The sequence below is a fragment of the Cupressus sempervirens genome, chromosome 9, assembly GCF_028749045.1.
Source record: "Cupressus sempervirens isolate cs-2001-9-10 chromosome 9, ASM2874904v1, whole genome shotgun sequence".
NCBI classification, from domain to species: domain Eukaryota; kingdom Viridiplantae; phylum Streptophyta; class Pinopsida; order Cupressales; family Cupressaceae; genus Cupressus; species Cupressus sempervirens.
Genome location: NC_143126.1, coordinates 736430881 through 736444961, shown reverse-complemented (window position 1 = coordinate 736444961; position 14081 = coordinate 736430881). Strand labels below are relative to the sequence as shown.

The 14081-nt window shown below is 34.6% G+C and overlaps 1 long non-coding RNA gene across 1 annotated transcript; it reads right to left on the bottom strand.

Annotated features, from left to right (window-relative positions):
* Nucleotides 1–1085: 1085 nt before the first annotated feature.
* Nucleotides 1086–1409, bottom strand: LOC149540828 (uncharacterized). Its single transcript, XR_016356306.1, has 3 exons — nucleotides 1364–1409; nucleotides 1229–1313; nucleotides 1086–1126 (listed from the first exon to the last, which is right to left on the bottom strand). It is a non-coding gene; the product is annotated as an uncharacterized LOC149540828 (long non-coding RNA).
* Between the last annotated feature and the right edge of the window lie 12672 nt (nucleotides 1410–14081).

Sequence of the window (14081 nt, the reverse complement as noted above, 5' to 3'; positions counted from 1 at the left end):
GATCATCAACTCATCATCAAGTGATTTCATATGTATATAAATTGTTAAAATGATATAATGAACGACTTACTAGTGGATGATAGTCATGCCCCCCTTCAATGTGACCATTCTCCCTACAATATCTCTTAACTATTTTGATTAGCAGTCTTCTACAGTTTAAGCCCCTACAAATATTGCAAGGACAATAACATTTTCCATCACCTTTTCTTTTCAAGTTAGACCACAATCTAGCGATTGTCTCCCTGTTTTGTTCTTCACTTATATTATCTAACATGATCATTCTTTGTAGGAAGCAAAAATCGGGCTATGAAAACTTCAGCCTACAACTTTCACAAACTAAGCAAAACTGTCGAAAGTACACAAATCTTCTTAGACCTAGCTAAATACTTTAATATTTTAAAAATACTTTCTTTGACTTTATTCCTAAGATTATTTGTAAAACTTTGACCAATCGCCTGAAGGTCTTATTTCAAGAGACCTTACAACATTAAGCCACTAAAAGCAATTTCAAAACATATAAGCTAAAAGTCTAGTTAAAATATACATTAGAATAAAAAAAAAACAATTTTCATACCTGAGCGTGTGGCTATAACTCGTGCAACGACCTTCTTGCTTAGTTGTAGAAGCTCTCCAGCAATGAAATTATACAAACTACAAGGCCTAACAAAAATTTCAAAACATATAAGCTACAAGTCTAGTTAAAATATACATTAGATTAGATTCAACAATAGCAAGCAATGTTATTTAGAATTAGATTCAACAAACCTTAGCAGTGTAAATAGCGATCTCCTCTAAACTGGACTCCAGACACGAGGGGGCATTCACATACTCTTCCCCTAAAGGTATCCTGAAGAAAAAAAGCCACTATTCTTGAGTTTGTGAATTGCACCTCGAGATGAATGAAGCTTAAAAGGAATGAAAATTGTTTTCATACATTTAAATCAGGATGTAATATTTATTCATAAGTATATACCTTGCAAGCACTTAAAATTGTTGTTATATGTGTTGCGGGAAAAGAAGAAGTTTATACTTATGTGTATAGATGCACTTCCTGTATGTGATCCAAAGCTTGAATGTTATCAAGTGTGTCCAATGATGGGGAGAGACCTCCATGCAAGCAGAAGATCTGCAATGAAACAAAAGAAAAGAATTTTTTCTTATAGTATGAACAAGTTTGTTGTGCTGCATAGGGTACCAACAAAATAGTGTATAATATCTTTTTATTTACCTGGCTTTCAATTCAGCATGAGAGCCTTTAATAGAAAAGTCAAGTTGATAACATATTTAACAAGAGCTGCAGGGCAGCATAGTTCCTGCGTAAGTCTAAGAAAATGTGTGAGGATTTCAGCATAGTGCATCTTACTTCAACATTTCATGTAACACAGCCAAATCCAAAAGAAATCTCGCAGATAAACTACCTGAGATTTATAACCTTTATCTTCCAATATCCAATGGCTCCTTATAGGCATTAATACAAAGAAGCCAACTATCAAAAAATGTGGCAGTGATAAAAATTTTGAAAAATAAAATTGTATTAGGTATAAATAAAAAATAGTGAAGAATGGTGTAGACTTGTAGCTAGAAGATAACACAGTGAAAATCGATGAGCTCTTTGTTATCACCCACCTCTTTGTTCATACCTTGTTGTATTGGTAATTTATGTGTTCCATTATTCTTACTGGTTATATATTGCCTTTATTATGAAAAGTCAATTTAACCAATTAGAATATGAGTGCAGGTGAGTCCATGTACAGAAAGAACAGTTCTAGATTAGGTATCTAGTTACTTCAGAGAATGACTTGCAAGCTATCCATCAAATGCTAGTGAAGATGAAAGAGTGGTAAGAATTTGTTCCCTTCATGTTGGGGATAACTATATCCTTATACTTTTTCAACCAACATATGTTTCAAAGTGATTTTTTACAACATATTTGCACTGCATCAGCTTGCAGACCCAAGTACGGACCTCAAAAGGTAGGTGGCAACACGGTTGGTACGAATAGAGAAAAAATACTTAACACATGCCTAGAAGCAGTTAATGAAATTATTGATCAATTACCCGATCTTGCTGTAGCTCCATGTCCTAGTCCATACAGTCCTACATTGAAATGAAAATTTCATTTGGGGTCTGAGTTGGAAGATTGTCTCTTGGTTGAGGCCATTCTGTAAGTATTTGATGTTTAAATCTACTGTATGCCATTCTGTAAGTATTTGATGTTTAAATCTACTGTATGCCTGATGTCATGTAGTTTTTTACATAATGTAGGTCTTCTTGGAATGAAAATTTCTCAATTATTATTTTCAGAATTCGTTATTGGTATAATCTTGTAGGTCTGATATATCTCATTAGATATCAATTCTGCAGAATATATACTTTAACCGACATGCAGATTCATGTTTTAAGCGAAGCTGTGTGGTGGATATTATTGTATGATTGCATCTTAAATGTTGACAATTAGAGGGCTTCGTGTACAGGTCTAATTTTTAACTTGCACACCGAAGTTCATGGCAATATATTGAGATGTGATGGCACTTTTCTACAGCCTGAAATTAGTAGCACGTGAAAGCAATAATGAATGGTGATGACATACTGAAATATTGAAGTGCAAAGTGTCAGAATCAACAATATTCATGACTGAGGGAAGAGAGCAATAGTTTTTCATATTAAAAATAGTGACAAAATTTGTCTATTCAAGTTAGTGCTGGGTTGAGGTGTTTGTAACATTGTACAGTTTGAATAATATCTTAATAATGCCATGTTATCTTGTTTATGGATTTTCCATATTGCTTTAAAGGCTATGAGACACATTTTGGTTTTTGAGTATAAAAATAAAAATTAACAATTTTATTCAAACTGCAAGTTTCTTACATATATTTTTTGGAAAAGACATTTTCTTTCTCCCTTTGACTGAGACAATGATATTGAGAATCTGTAAATCTATAAAGTAACTACTAATTACTCAAAATAATTAGATCCCATTTCTCCAAGGGCCAACACCATGACATCCCTTTCTACTACCCATAGCATTATTTGTCATTTTGCAAATATACAAACTAGAATCCACCTCCCTTAGGCTTTTACAAGCTCAATACTAATGGAGTGTCCAAAAGTAATTCAGGGCGGGCAAGAATAATGAACACCATAGGAGGTCGCTTTGAATGAGTTGTGGTAACCTTTTGCCAAGTGATCCACACTAAAATGATTGTGGAAGCCTCTTAATATAGGTTCACAAAAATGTGAGGCTAAAGAATGAAAGGCCTTCGTATTGAAGGAGATTCCCTCTCCATTATTTGAGGCTAGCAATTTCCATAATAAAGAGGACGAGGAAATGAAAGTTTTTGATTTTATGGGTAAAATATGTTTTTAAGGGGCCCTGAAACCTTTTGGAAAGCCAGACATTGAACACAAAAATAATAGCAAAAGAGTAGGCAAAAGAAATATGATATTAAGCGACTAAGACATGGAAACACTGAAAAACATGGAGAATGTCTCTGCCGATGCGCATCTCTGAAAAATAATGGGTTTATTTGTCTTACACCTTGCCGATGCGCGTCTCTGCTCGACCCTCTGAATGCATCGAGTTTGCCTCTCCCCCGCGCGCGCCTTTCCTTTTAGAAGAACCCAGCTATGTTGCACAATTTCATTCAAATGAGGGTTTTTGGCTTTTTTTTTTCTCTTATATCCCGCTGGCGTTGCAATTGCGATGCTTACCATCGCAATTGTGATGACATCGGGCTAAAATTGAAAAAAAAAAGCCAAAACCACATTACCTTTTCTTGCTGTCGCAAATTAACGTCACAAATTGACCCCTAATGTATTATTGAGTACGTCATAAAATATACTATCATCAATGTCAATAGAACATTTCCCACATATAGTCACAATAGTGTTGTTCCCTATCAAAATGTATAGACTAGGAGAAGCCTCAAAGGAAGAGAACACATCTTGAGAAGATGCTATATGGTGTGAAGCACCTGAATCTAGTAACCATCTAGAAGAATATGGGGTAGTAGTTACATATAATGGATGAAACTTTCCTAGTTCTTTACCATTTAACTGAAATCATGATGATGAAGAAGATCTATGAGAAGTAGAAGGAATATTAATGTTGCTCTTCTGAAGGAGAGTTGTCAAATCTGAAATCTTTTTGGCATAGCCATCTAACTTCTTCTCATAGAAATGTGACTCATCATGATTGGGATTATTATAATAAGCACACTTTGATCTATCCGGCTTTGATTTATCTCCCTTATGAGGATGTGGGCTTGATGAGGGGTGAGGGCTAGAATCAATTTGGGACTTTATAGAATGTGGCTTCTATTTCTTCTCCTTTCTAGATTATGTCTAAGCTACCAATGCATGACTCTATGAACCTATTACTAGAGAATCTAATTGAAAGAGCCTAGCTTTCTCTCAAGTTAAATTATCATAAAAAACCTCAAGGGATGGCATGGTAAATCTAGTACCCAAAGCATTCATGGTGAAATGGAAGGTAGAAGCAAAAAATTGAAAGTTCGCATGAAGTTTAAAAAGAATCCAGAAAATGTACTCAGTGTCAGTCTTGATCTTCCCATAACCCTGTAATAAAGATATTTTTTGTTTGAACTTCATCAAGAAGTCCTCAATGGAAGGAAAATAATCTAGTACAAGAGAGGTAAGCTCTGGCTCCATTTGAAGTTCTTTGAACTCATTCAGTATACCAAACAAGCCATTAAGATTGGTCCACATAACTAGAGGGGTATTGCACCCATCAAGATAAAACTGTAGACTATCTGATACCTATAAAGAAATCAAACCCATTGTCTCATCCATCTTGTTCCTATTCTATATGACCTCAAAAGGCCTATGTAATTTTTTTTGCATTGCGTCTAAATAAGACCACAACTCTTTTGACTAGAGAAGTCATGTCATCAAGGATTTCCATGTGTGATAGTTATGAGGGGTCATAAATTCTAGACAAGAAGAGGTCTCAGACATATTTTTAGAAGGGTTTTAAAAAAAAATATAATTATGGTTAATGATGTAAATTATAGAAACAAGAATAAAAACACCCCCCACAATGCAAAAATTTGAGCCCCATATGCTAGAAGTAAAACTTATGCGATGAGAAAAGAAAAAAATATTCAAATGAAAATCATGTGTACCTTTGAAAAATTATGATGAAAATAATAGAGAATCTAGAAAGATCTCTAAGAGACCTTTTTGACACTTCTTCTGGATTAAAAAAAAGAGCAACTTATGCCCCTTAAAATGCAAGAAAAATCATCTAGTTTTGACTACAAAATAGATGCCATAATGGAAAAAAATTCCAAATAAACTGCATGGATGTGATGTACTTGGAATCAACTTTTTGATGGTATCTCATTGGCCAAATTTGATACTATATGCTCAAGATATCACAAATAAACCATAGATAGTTCTTTTTGATAAAACAAATTAAATTGATGATAGTTTAAAGGCCATAAAATTTTATCCAAAAAAATGATTACATCAACATTGTGCCTATTCTACTAATGATGTTAAGTCTCTGCTAATGTCATCGTACCTTTGCATGATTTTTTAAAAAAGGTAATGCCCTTCTAAAAAAGGAAACACTTTTTTTAAAGGGTTTTTTTTGTAAATGCAATTTTTTTGAAAGTCTTTCTAAAAAATAACATTTTTAAAAATAAAATAATTAAATTTTTAGCTCACAAAATGTGCCAGATTTGGAACCAATTTTTTTAAAAATTCCAATTGTGACCAAATTGGAAGTGTCAATGGTGAGGTTCATTTTTTCTCAAAGTGCATCAAAAATTAGTAACCCCCCTATTTCAATAAAAACCCTTTAAATCATAGATATGATTCACTTAAACCCTCATTCTTCTGATAGCTTCAAAAAAACCCAAACACGTTGCAATACATCTTGCTCTAATACCACAAAGAATTTGAGTAATACAAATTCACAGATCCAGTAGAATACCTACAAGAAAAAACCTATCACAGAGAAGCAAAGCCAAGAGAGGGCAAGGGTTTGGCTTTGACAATATGTAAAATTATATTATAAGACAAAAATAATGAATGAAATATACAATTGATCAATCCTTATAAAAGGACATCGTAAAACCTAAAAGAGAAACCCTAAGAGGTAAATTATATTAAATAATTAATATTTAATTATTAAATGGGAATGCATGTGCATAAAGGGAAATATTACATAGCGAGTAAAGGTAATTTAATAAATTAAATTAAATTAAATTAATCCTTTGCTTTAACAAAGATCAAGTCCCAAAATTATGAACCCTATGTTATAGTTTGACCTGGGTCAACCTATACTTGGTATAGGTCACCTTAGGCCAACATATATTAGAGAGGCACAAATTTTGGGATGGCCCTGAGGTTGTAAATCTACAAAATCTTTGAGAGTAATTGCTTCAAAAATCAAGAGATTAGGATCTGGATAGAGAAAATAACTAGAAAGATGAGGATGTTGATAAATTATATATCCTACCTCTATTTTCACATAAGAGGAAAAAGGAAAATTAAGGAAGGTGTGTTAGGTCCTAACCTAATTTTACCTAGGAGAGAAAAAGAGAGAGAAAGTGAATGCACTTAAAGTGCAAGTATATAATGCAAACACACTAAATAAAAGCTAAGATATTATAAATTGAAGTGATTCTAATTTAATATAGTACATTTATTCCCCAAATTTGTGGTATATGACACTAAATAAATATGCAAGCTAAAATAAGAAAAACATTTAGAATAAAAAAAGATATAGCTAAGTCCACATGCATAGATCCTACAAGAAACTATTAGTAACTGCATCTTGCGAAACTACATGTCAGTGATAATAAAAATCACCTAAGACTTACTGTATAATGTTGATGAAGTTTGTGAATAGTTGTATTCCCCCTATTTTAACTTGCTAACTCAAGAAGGTGAAATAGGGAATCATGTTTACCATGACAAACTGAAAATGCAATGTGTTGATACGTGCTCTCCAAAAGCATTCTAGAAGTTTACTAAATGTTCTTGAAGAAACTTGGATATTGAGGTTACTAAATCTTGATTCTAGTGCTTGTAATAAAACTCAAATTAGAGCTTGAAAGCTTAAGATATTTCTGAATAAGTGAAAGAAGGAAATAATGCTTATAAAAGGAAGGTTAATTTTTGAAATTAAATGTAGAAAAAATGATCTAATTAAAAAGGGTATAACTAAGTGGATTACCTTGTTGGAAATATATTTGTGACTCTTTCTTATGAAGGTTGAGGAGAAGAAAGGAGAAAATGCCAAAGAAAGAGTTGGGATTATCATGTATGGAGGTGCTTTGGTAAGTTGTACTAGATGATGTAGAGCTAGATGAGGTATATCTCAATATTTGTGCTCACAATGTTTCCATTTCCAACTTTTATATACTTTTTCATAGATTTACAAAGTGTTTGCTGAAATCCTTCAGATTTATCTGGACAACAAACATAGGAAGTCAATCTACTCATGTGGAGTCAACCTATCCCTTGGGAAGTCAACCTACACCCTAGGGGTGCAAGTAAACTTATACCCAAAACATTGACCCATACCTAGGAGGTGGACCTATACTTGTGTAGATTGATAGTCTAGATTTTGATGTTAAATTTATTGTTTGATTATAAGAGACTAATGGAAATATTATTGATTTGTAATTGCAAGATTTGTTAGTTATACAAGGGAATTATTTCACTTAGACTATGATATATGTGTTGGAAATGATTGAAAAGCTCATGAATGAAGAGTAATGGAACTGGTAAAGAATGTTTTCAATCATTGTTTTGTCATTGATGTCAAACTTGTTACTTGTAGGAATGACAATTGCTTTAATGATCCAAATACAATAAGTTGGTTGATTGACAAGGAGGTGGGAATAAAAAAGATGTAACTAGAGTACCTAGAGAAAGGTTGAAGTTATGATGTTGTAATGAAGTATAAGGAACAACTAAGCCATTGATGAAATAGTGTATTGATGACATACTCTAAGACATAGAGGATGGACACACCAAGACATATCAAAGATGCAAGTGCCGAGTAGTCTTCAAGTGCCGAGTGAAGATCAAGTGCCGAGTGATGTTCAAGTGTCGAGTAGTCTTCAGGTGCTGAGTGTAGATCAAGTGCCAATTGAAGATCAAGTGTCGAGTGATCTTTAGGTGCCGAGCAGTCTTCAGGTGCTGAGCAAGAAATAGGTGCCCGAGTAAAGATACAAGTGTCGAGCAAGATACAAGTGCCGAGTAACATAGAAGAAGCTGAGCATCAGTAAAACAATAATGTTGAGTTGTTGCATTATTTTGAAAATCAAAGATTCTCCAGATCTAAGCCAACATGGTAGTTATCTAGAATTCTATGAATTAGATAGAAGATAAGAATGATGAGCTGGTGGCACAAGACACTATGTAAAACATTTTTGGTGAATACAATTGGATTCTAGATGAACTTTCTAGATAAAAGAAAGATATGGGATAGATACATTGTATCCTACCTAATCTATTGAAACCCTAAAGTTGGAAAGGAAGAATCGAGCGAGAAAGGTATTCCAAATTTCTATTTAAGGAGTCATAAGGTCATGAAGCAAGTGTGAGATGGTCAAGCATGAAAGCATGAAGTGCTAAAGAAGGTGCTAAGGTGGAAGAGAGAACATATACTCTACTTCAATAGGTGACCATTGATATGATTGCATTGGTATGATGAGTAAGAAGACTCAAGGTGACAAAGCTTGAGATGAAAATTTTACAGAGCTATAGTGATTAAAGCCAAGAAAAGGATTGAACTGAACAGTGATATGCAATCTGCAAGATATGTTGTAAGTTGTATCAGATCAAAAGTCATTATTGTTACTTTCTAGCAATTGTAACAGTTAAAATAAATCCTATGGAATTAGGTTGGTTTAATAGCCATGTTGTAAATCCTTTAATAGGGTGACATTCCAAGTGAATGTTCCAAAGTCCTTTAACTAGGCCCATTCCTAATAGTATGTTGAAATCCTCTAACAAGGTCACATTTAAAAATTTGTTGTAGCCTTTAACAGGGCAAACCATCAGAAGTGGTTGAAATCAATTGCATAGTTATTTTGTGGGTATCATCCCCACTCCAGTTTTACCTTCTTATTCTTGGAGGGTTTCTGGGTTATCAAATCCTTAGAGTTATGATGTGATGCATGTTTACTTTTCATGATTGTTTAATGTTCAATTGCATGCATGATAGTTTTAGTTATGTGCCATTAAGGATTTGTAGAAAAAGTTGCATTGGGCCTTGAATAACTGATCCACTCCCCCCTCTTAATTATTCTAAAGAATTATAACAATTGGTATCGGAGCATTGTTGCTAACTTAGTTTAAAGGGACTAGAACCAGAAAAGATCAAAATGCCTAAGAAAGAAGTTCCCAAGCTCAACAAAGACAACTTTATTGCATGGAAAAGCTTGATGAAGCTACATCTTGGATCCATAGGAGATTATGCCCAAAATTCAATTGTTACTGAACATGTTGATCCAACTAGTACTCTTACTGCAGAAGATTTGAAAGACAAATAAGAACACAATCAGACAATGTTGGAAATTGCTTCTGCACTCAAATATCCTGAATTCAATGACATCATAGGATGTGACACTGCATTCAAGATGTGGAAAGCCCTATCAAACATTTATGGAGGAGATAAGAATGTCCAAAGAGCAAAAAGAGAAAGCCTCAGAGGAAAGTTCAATGATATGAAAATGGAAGAAAGTGAGAATGCTGCTCAGTATGCCTCTAGAATAAAGGAAGTGGTAAGTGCAATAAGATGCTTGAGTGGTCAATTAGATGATGATACTATTAATGGTAAGTTTTTAAGAACCTTGCTCCCTATCTATGTTATTAGAGTATCAGCTATACAAGAGCTAAGATGTGTGCCAAGAAACAATCTAAGTTTTGAAGGTATAGTGGGTAGACTCACTGCATTTGAGTTATCTAAATTTGACAACTATGGACCTAAGAATGTTGAATCTACTTTCAAGGCCAACCTATCATTGAAAGATGCTGAACAGGTGAAATTGAAGAAGGGAAGAAAGATGAAATATGTATCCAGTGACAGTAATACTGATGAGGAAGACATGGAACAATTAGAAGCATTACTAGCTAGAAGATTTCATAGAGGCAAAGGAAAATTCAAAGGTAAGCTGCCTATCATTTGTTTCAATTGCAATGAAGTAGGACATATTGCTGAAAGTTGTACACAGAAAAAGGAATACAAGGAAGGCAACAAGTACAAACATAGAAGGGAAGATGATAAGAGAGATCACAAAGACAAAGGCAAGAAGTGCTATATTGTTGAAGAAGATTCTGATGATAATGATGATGAAGTTGTTTACGTGGCCATGAAGGACCAATCTGATGAAGAAGAGCCTACAACACTGGTAACATGTATGAACAAGAATGACAAATGGATCATAGACAGGGGATGCTCACATCACATGACAGGAGACAAAAGTAAGTTTGTTAACTTTACTCAGTATGATGGAAATAGTGTTAGATTTGGTAATGATGCTCCATGTCAAATCAAAGAAAAAGGTTCCATTAAGCTTACAGAGAAAATTTCATGTGATAATGCATACTATGTTGAAGGACTAAACTACAATTTGCTAAGTGTCTCATAGTTAGACAATGTAGGGTGCAAAGTAGAATTTGGAAATAAAACTACAAAAATCTATGATACTAATGGTAAATTGATAGGAAAAGGAGATCAAACAAGAAGTAATCTATTTTATCTTGATATGGAAAATACTTCTTGTCTTGTTGCAAAATTTGATGACATGTGGTTATGGCATAGAAGCCTATGTCATGTCAACTTTGATAATTTGATCAATATCAATAAAATGAAGAAAGTTAAAGGTTTACCTAAACTGAAGAAGCCTGAAGATATCATGTGCAAACAATGTTAGCTAGGAAAGATGACCAAGTCAAGTTTCAAGAGTAAAAACTATACATCTAAAGAAGTACTTGAGTTAGTCCATACTGACTTATGTGGTCCAATAGAAGTACAGAGCTACAAAGGAGATAAATATATAATGTTGTTTGTTGATGACTATTCTAGGATGATGACTGTTATATTCTTAAAGCAAAAATCTGATGCTTTTCAAATGTTTAAGTGGTATGTGGCTAGAGTTGAAAAAAAAATAGGAAAGAGTTTGAAATGCCTGAGATTAGACAGAGGTGGTGAATTCACATCAAATGAATTTGAGATATTTTGCAAAGACAAAGGAATCAAGAGACAAACATCAGCTCCTAGAACCCCTTGACAAAATGGAATTGCTGAGAGAAGAAATAGATTTGTGATTGACTGTGCTAGAACATTAATGATGGAAAAGACTGTTTCTCTAAAATATTAGAGAGAAGATATAAGTGTGGCTATTCATACACTGAATCGAGTACAAGTTAAGAAAGGTACTAATGCAACACCTTTTGAATTATGGTATGGTCACTCACCCAATGTAAAGCATTTCAAAGTATTTGGTTTCAAATGCTTTATCCTTAAAGAAGCTAGAAATGGAAAATTTGATGCTAACAGTGATGAAGGCATATTCCTTGGTTACTCCACTAGAAGTAAAGTGTATAAGTGTTTAAATACTAACATTGACAAAATTGTGGAAAGTGCAAATGTAAAATTTGATGAGCATGCAGATGTCCAAGTTGAAAAACTAAAGAGAATGAATGACTACATAAACTTTGTGTATTCTTATGAAGGAATGCCTATTGACGAGGATACTACCAATAAAATTGGGATTCAACAACAAGTTTCAATCTCAACCGAGTCACAACCAGTGAATTCTGAGCTATATTTAGAAGCTGAGTTGTAGAATGAAGGATATGCTCATTCTGACTCTGAAGTCAATACACATGACAGAGATGTAGAACCTAACAACGAAGTGCATAGTGATCCTAAATCTGAAAGATCAAACATGGAAACAAGGACAGAACCAAGATTGTCCAAATATGTGAAGAGGCATCACCCTGCTGAACAGATAGTTGGTGACAAAGATGCAAGACCAATGACAAGGAATAGACTAAGAAATGAATCATGTCTATTAAGAAAATTTGAACCTAAGATAGTGTATGATGCATTACAAGATGGTGACTGGTATAAAGCTATGGAAGAAGAGATTGATCAAATAAAGAAGAACAAAACCTGAAGTTTGGTTCCCAGACCAGTTGACAAGAATGTGATTGGCACCAAGTGGGTATTCAAAAACAAGCTAGATGAGAATGATGAGATTACTAGAAATAAAGCCAAACTAGTATGTAAGGGTTATGCTCAAGAAGAAGGATTAGACTATGGGGAAACATTTGCCCCTGTTGTGAGAATGACTTTACTTACATATGCTGCATATAAAGGTTTTAAAGTTTATCAAATGGATGTAAAGTCTGCTTTTCTGAATGGTATATTGGAAGAGGAAGTCTATGCTGAACAACCAGAGGGATTTGTTGATGAGAACAATAGGGATATGGTTTGTAAACTACATAAATCACTCTATGGTCTAAAACAAGCACCTAGAGCATGGTATGAGAGACTTCACAAGTATCTAGTGCAAATAGGATTTGAAAGAACTGATGATAACAACAACATGTACATCAAATTAGAAGAAGGTAAGGATATTATTTTATCCGAAATCTTTGTGGATGACATAGTGTTTGGAGGAAAGGAAGTGCTTTGCAAAAGTTTTTTTGACAAAATGAAACATGAGTTTGAGATGTCTATGTTTGGAGAGATCAAATTTTTTGTTGGTTTGCAAGTACATCAACTAAAACATGGTATATTTATGACACAATCAAAGTACATCAAAGAGATACTTAAAATTTTTGGATTGGAAGACTCCAAACTAGTCAACACACCAATGGCAACAGGACATGTTAGGATAAACCACGGACAGAAATAAAAACTACATGCAAATATAACCAATAACAGAAAATAATAGAACACACAAAAATGAACACAAGGCACCAAGATTTAACGTGGTTCACCCAATCCCTGGGCTACGTCCACCAAACAGCAAGTCCGATCTTATTACAATCCAGTGATTACAACCTGATTACAATCCGTAATCCCTTACAGCTCAATACCGCCGCAAGAACGAATTTCGTATCACCACATATCAAAAAATACCCAACCCTAAGCCCTTTTTATACAAGTATTAAACCGCTTTAGGGTTATAACATGTCGGCCATATGTCGGCCATAATATGTCGGCTACCATGTCGATGTCGGCTACTTCCAAAAATTTTTTTTTTCGGGGCGATGCCTCGAACCCCACTATTTATGAAGTATGTACAGTACTTTCCTGATCAGTCACCACAATCTAACAATCTCCCACTTGGGGACTGATCAGGCTCCACACTAAACAACAATCTCCCACTTGGAGACTGATCTTGTAGCAATACAACTACCGCATGGGGCTCCCACTGGATCAAACCACCCTGGACTCTGCTGTTCTTTTATGCACATTTAGTCTAAAAGACCAACTGAAGCTGAAGAGGAGTTCAGCTTCTCCCTTGTGACAACCTTTGTCAACATATCTGCTGGATTTTCATTGGTATGTATCTTCTCCAGCTTTAACTGTCCATCCTCCAAAACTGACCGAATGAAATGGTACCGCAACTGTATGTGTTTGGTCTTAGAATGCAGAGCTGAATTCTTAGCAAGATGAATGGCACTCTGACTATCTGTGAACAAAAAATTATCCTTCTGAGGATGTCCCAATTCTTCCAAGAAGAACTGAAGCCATATCATCTCTTTGGCGGCCTCTGTAGCAGCAACATACTCTGCCTCTGTAGTGGAGAGAGCATTAATCTTCTGTAGCCTAGAAACCCAACTCACGGCTGCCCCACCAATAGTAAAGACATAACCTGTAGTACTCCGCCTGGTATCAATATCCCCAGCCAAATCTGAGTCAACATAGCCCTGTATATCAGTAGTAGAGCCCCCAAAGTGTAAACACTTATTGGATGTTCCTCTCAAATATCTGAGAATCCACTTGACAGCATTCCAATGCTCAAAACCTGGATGACTCATATACCTGCTAACGACTCCCACTGCATGTGCAATATCTG